Source organism: Nanorana parkeri, unplaced genomic scaffold, assembly GCF_000935625.1.
Source record: "Nanorana parkeri isolate BGI_ZX_2015 unplaced genomic scaffold, ASM93562v1 scaffold344, whole genome shotgun sequence".
In the NCBI taxonomy this organism is placed as follows: Eukaryota; Metazoa; Chordata; class Amphibia; order Anura; family Dicroglossidae; genus Nanorana; species Nanorana parkeri.
Window position 1 is genome coordinate 99,970 of NW_017306612.1, and position 6,397 is coordinate 106,366.

The window sequence follows — 6,397 nt, forward strand, 5'->3', positions numbered from 1 at the left end:
TGGTATCTGAACATCCCTATACAAATGACATTTGGATACAATGACTGCATGGAAAGTGTGAGAACCTCTAGCCACCCCTCCAAGCTCCGCACCCGGGATGGACTACAATCTCAGTACAAATGAGTAAACTAAACATGAGATTGTAGTCCATCCCGGGAGTGAGCTTGGAGCGGTGACTACTTTACAACACACACAGGGACCATGGGGAAGAAAAGTAGCCCCCCTCCAGAAGGAAGGACAGTGTCAGAGATGATTGGAGGACCTACAGCCGAGTGATACACAAATAAGATACATTGTTGTTAATAGTTGAGGTACTGGAATGTATTTTTAAGATTGAACTTCTGAGTTTAGTGTCACTTAAAGTTTCAACAAAGTGGAGGAACCTGAGCCAGACATTGCAATGGGAATTGGTAGTTAAAGGAGAACTATGGGGTCAGGGCTTTTCCCCATAGTTCTCCTTAGGGTAACGGAATTCTATTATTATTATTATTATTAGTAGTAGTAATATTTTCTTATCAATAATGTGGTTACCATCACTGTTATTGGTTTACTACATTCGCTTCGATCTTATTTTTTAAATTTTATTATTTTCATCATCATCGTCAATCTAATTGTATTTTTATTATGCCATTACTGTGGGGGTTTTTTGTTTTCGTGTATGAGCCCTAAAAGTATGTGAACCCCCCCCCTCCAAATGATGAGTTTAGGTGTTTCCAGTGAAGGAAACTATTAGGGCTAGTTCACACCATCGTCAGTGCGTTCCGCCCCGATTGCGGCTGGATCGCGTTCCGGCCGGCTCACTTTGTTTTGGGGCGGGAGGGGGCGTGACTGTGCATTGAACTCAATGGTACCGCAGCCACGCCCTCCGTCCGCAATGCGATCATCCGCATGGGAACGCGTGGCGCATTAGTGCTTACTACTGGTCCGGTGCAGTCAGACATAATAGTGCGTGCACTTCTTCGGGTTGGGACACACTGGGGATTGTGTGAACTAGCCATTAATACTAGGTCATACAAAGACATTGTAGACAATTGGGCTCTTCCGGCCTTGTGGTAACAGTTTGGTGAAGATCCTTTTCTGTCCCACTATGACTGTCCCCCTGTGTACAAAACCAGCTCCATAGAGACATGATGTGACCAGTTTGGTGAAGACCCTTCTCTGTCCCACTATGACTGTCCCCTGTGTACAAAGCCAGCTCCATAGAGACATGGTGTGACCAGTTTGGGGAAGACCCTTCTCTGTCCCACTATGACTGTCCCCTGTGTACAAAGCCAGCTCCATAGAGACATGGTGTGACCAGTTTGGTGAAGACCCTTCTCTGTCCCACCATGACTGTCCCCTGTGTACAAAGCCAGCTCCATAGAGACATGGTGTGACCAGTTTGGGGAAGACCCTTCTCTGTCCCACTATGACTGTCCCCTGTGTACAAAGCCAGCTCCATAGAGACATGGTGTGACCAGTTTGGGGAAGACCCTTCTCTGTCCCACTATGACTGTCCCCTGTGTACAAAGCCAGCTCCATAGAGACATGGTGTGACCAGTTTGGTGAAGACCCTTCTCTGTCCCACCATGACTGACCCCTGTGTACAAAGCCAGCTCCATAGAGACATGGTGTGACCAGTTTGGGGAAGACCCTTCTCTGTCCCACTATGACTGTCCCCTGTGTACAAAGCCAGCTCCATAGAGACATGGTGTGACCAGTTTGGGGAAGACCCTTCTCTGTCCCACCATGACTGACCCCTGTGTACAAAGCCAGCTCCATAGAGACACGGTGTGACCAGTTTGATGGGCGGGACTCAAGTGTCCTGCACAGAGTCCTGACCTCAACCCTACTGAACACCTTTGAGTTGAACTGGAACCCCAACTGTGTGCCGGGTCTTCTCATCCAACATCATTACCTGACCTCACCAATGGGACAAATCCCCACAGACACCCTCCCAAAATGTCTTGGAAAGCCTTCGAAGAGGAGTGGAGCCAGCTCCATAGAGACAATGTTTGACCAGTTTGGTGTGGAGGAACTCGAGTTTCCTCCTCCTCTGTAAAATGTTGTTCTTTGTGATGGAGTTTCTGTGATTTTTATGGGGTTGGGCCGCTGGATTTAATTCCACAGCTCGGTGTGAGAGAGCACATGGGGCAGCTTTATCTTCCCTCTGATGCTTTTACAGTTAAAGGTGAGCCACTGCGTCCGATGCTGAAGCCCTTCTGGGCGAGCCGTCCCTTCCTTGGGGGGCGTGCTGTTATAACACGTCTTCTACAAGGCTAACATGGTCAGCGAGAGAAGAGACAAAACTCCCCCCCGGGGAGAAATCAAAACTGGAAATTCTTAGGCGCTCGTGGCAAGCATGCGGAGACTTGTACTTAGCAAGGAGAATGAGGGAATACCCCGGATGGCTCCATTAACGTAGGTGTAACCCCCAATTGGTTGGTATTTCAGTGCACTGCGTATCACGAACGATTACCATGTATTTTAAATCAAATTTTTGTTTTCCCCTCGCATCTCAGAGCCGATCTCCTGCAGCGTTCATAAAGCCACTTCCTGTCTACATGCACTCCAGTGATGGCTGCATGGCATTTCTCAGGGTGGGTTTCCTGATGGTGACAACAGGGGTCCGTGTCTGTGTAATGCCCGTGTGACAAGGTGACAACAAGTGGCCTGGGTTTGGTTCACTTGGGCATTTGCTGAACCCGGCCAGACCAAGCAAGTACATTACCAGCCTGCCCACACAGCGTCATTGGTTGCTAAGACGCTGGCATTCCCACTGCTTTATTGGTTGATCTGGTGCACTGCCTGCATCCTAGCAACATAAGGTGCCGAGTTGCTCAGTCACCAGTCAGCCAGTGACGCTGTGTGAGCTACAGGGGTCATTGGCTGCTAGGATACAGAGAGAAGGTCAGTGGGGTTTGGGGGCGGGGGCAAACTGGCCAAATTGTTTGCCCAATTCAGTGAACTGTGAATGGCTTGTATACAGTTCGAATTTATGGTCGACCTGAAGTTGAAGCTCATGCCTGGTGACACACAGGAGCACAACTGGGAGACGCGGACAGAGCGTTGTCACTCTACAACAGTTGACTGAACAAGGACACTAATGGCAGGATCAATTTTGAAGATAGACGTGGCCAATTGACGTTAGACGTTCCTGAGAGCCCCAATAGATGTTCCTGGGAGCACCAATAGACGTTCCTGGGAGCCCCGTACCAAAACAAAATGCCTCAGAAGGTTAGTGGCAAGCAATGGAGGAACTCTGCAATGGAGGAACCTGGAAGTGCTCAGCTTTGAGCACTTCCAATTTCAGAGCTGTGAGTTTGTGGCTAGGAGAGCCAGGTGAAGTAGTGCTTCGAGGATGCTGTGTCTACCAATCAGATTTGCCTGAGTGAAAGGGTCCAAAAGACCCCTGATGTCTCCATAAAGAGCACCTGTCACTCACAAAGCGCTATCACATAAGCTCCCTTGCGATGGCAATAACGTTAAGTGCAAAAAGGAAAACTATTAAAGTTCAAGCCCCCCTGCACACGCACACACAAGCACACACGCACACCGCACATGTGTACATAAATGGCAGTTGTGCAGCACATGTTGGGTATCACCGTGCACGCCAGATGGACAGGAGTGACAGTAAGTCTATCATATCTGGGTAACTTTGAGTTGATGACCTGTGGAGTCTTTTAACGCGTCGCCTTTTGGATATCGCAGATTTGCGCCACGTCACGGGGCACACGCAGATTTTAACATATTTGGCATCTGTATTCTCGATGGTCTTTTATAACCTTACATGAAAATCTCGGGTTTGTGTTGTATTTGCGCTAGACTTAGTTTGAGTGCGTTGTTTGCTGAAATGATAGGTTTGTTAAGCAGGTGCGCAGATATTGTACAACAGAAACAAGTTCCGCTGCCGTCGTTTTATTTTATTGGGTTTTTGCGGCTTTAGGCGCATTTTGTATGTGTGTGCAAAAAAAAAAAAATGTCTCCGACAGCGAAGTGGCTAAAGTGCAGCTGAGCCCAGACTATGAACATGACACTATTTACATAATCTTATCAAGCTGTAAAAGAGCTAATGTCCCCGATCACGCTTTTGTGTTGCAGGAAAAGAGTCATGTGCACGCATTGGCGCATGTTCATGCAACTCGTCAAAAACGTGCAAAGCACTTGCGGTGCCATTACTTGTTAATGGCACGCTAAACTTGACCGGTAAAATGCGCGTCAAGCGTGAGGTCAACAAACTCTGAAAGCAAGCAGCTGAAAATGCTGCTTGAGCTTCTTTGCCGTGCGTGTGGCAGCCCATTGACATGAATGGACTGACGCGGTAATAAACGCACGCGCGAGAAGTGTGAATGGGGCCTTGAAGCAAGCCATCCCTGCATTGAAACCCTTCCCTACGGGGTAACACATATGTGGTGCCGCATACATGCATCATGTGTCTGTGCCCCAGCACTGAGATTGCACTGTCACCGACCGCTTTTCAACTAATGCTCCGGATCTGGGAGGATTTGCTCCCGATCATGTGATCGCTGGGAGGATTTGCTCCCGATCATGTGATCGCTGGGAGGATTTGCTCCCGATCATGTGATCGCTGGGAGGACTTGCTCCCGATCATGTGATCGCTGGGAGGACTTGCTCCCGATCATGTGATCGCTGTAATTGCCTCCCTTGTACTGTTTCTATATGGATACATTGTATCTTTTTTCTCCTCCCTGGAGGAAGTTTAAAAAAAAGATATGATAACCTATTTAATTTAGGACTTGATCAAGGTTCGTGTCTGTCTAAGGCCTCATTCACACTGCCGCGCGTATATATGCGCATATTGTACCATATGCAACATATGCAAATAAATGGCTCCATACACGTAGCCGCGTATGGAGCCGTTTATTTGCGTAGCGTAAATATGCGCAAAAACAGAATGGAACCGAGATGCGTCCGGGCAGCGTATTTTACGCGTGTATGTGCGTACAGTTCATTAAAATTTCCATTAGGAATGATGCATTCTGGGAATGCAAATAGTGCACGCATATACGCGCATACGCTTGTATATACGCAATATACAATTTTGCTTGCGTTGTGTGTGAATGAGACCTTAGGCTAGGCGTAACGCAAACGCGTGTCTTGTGTCCGAGCGCGCGTCCATGCACGTTTGTCTTCCGTGTTTGCTGCACATCCCCATTGATTTCAATGGGTTCCTATATGCGCAAACAAACGTGGAAAAGTAGTGCCGCATTTGGGGTGCCCTTAACTAGTCATTGCATTATGCAAATGCGCTATTTATGCGTGTTTATAATAGAAGTCACCAGCACTCTATGATACGTGCAAGAAGTAAAGCACTCTTTGTATTAAATTGTCACATGCGTCATACAGCCAACGTTTCGGGGGCCACTATGTCGCCCAGAAGGAGGGACCCTGCGTGGCCCTGAAGTGGTCGGCTCAGTAGATCGGGAGGTGAGCGAACACATACCGTCGTTCGCTCACTTCTCGATCCTGTAACGGCTCTCTGCTGTGACAGGGGAGGGGCTGGATTCCCCCCTCCTCGCTCCGATCCGCCAGCACTGACTGGCGGAACGGACGGGGCGGGTACAGCTGGCTCTGCCTCTAGATAGGCAGAGCCAGCTGTCACTCACGCAGCTGGGCGGATCCCAGGATATTTGTCGGGATCCGCTTCAGCTGCGGCGTCTCAGTATACCGCTTTGCTTCTTGCACACATGATCGAGTGCCGGTGACTTCTATTATGGACTGCATCTGACATTGCGCCGTCCGTGTTGTCACTTCAAGCACCAACCTTTCAACGAGGTCTGTACGCAGTATGGAGTGCAGGTGATCTCATATTATTTTTGCATGCTTGACGCGCGTTCCTGCAACGCCTAGGTGCGAACCGAGCCTTAGTGTTGGCGTAAGGCCTCGTTCACAAAACCGCCGGACTTTAGCGTTCCGCAGTGGATCACTTTTTTTCAGAGGCGGTTTGTAGGCGTTCAGGTGGCATCACTGCCGCTTCCTGAATGTCTGGTGTTTTTTTTCTTCAACCCCAAGTGGGGATTTTACATTGAAATACTCAGATTGCATCACAGTCCCCATAGACCTCAAAGGGTTTTAGCAAATCGCTTCTTGCTAAGAAGTGCTTCTCATAGGTCAGCGTGGTTAGATGACCAATGATTGCTCGCCACCGTGTGAGCGGAATTTGAAATACCAAGCGCAGTGCAGCGCTGCTGTGTACGAGTCCTTCACTGACGGGCATAGGGGGGGGAAGGAGTGTTTGTTGACAGGTAAAATACCATAGAGTCACGAGTGACTCTATGGTATTTTGCATTTGATGTGCGGAGGCATTCGCTTCACTTTTGGCACCCCCTAGTTGTTGTTTGGGCTTTATCCAGTCAGGAGTGTGATGGGATCTACTACATTTTGAAATTGTTGGCAG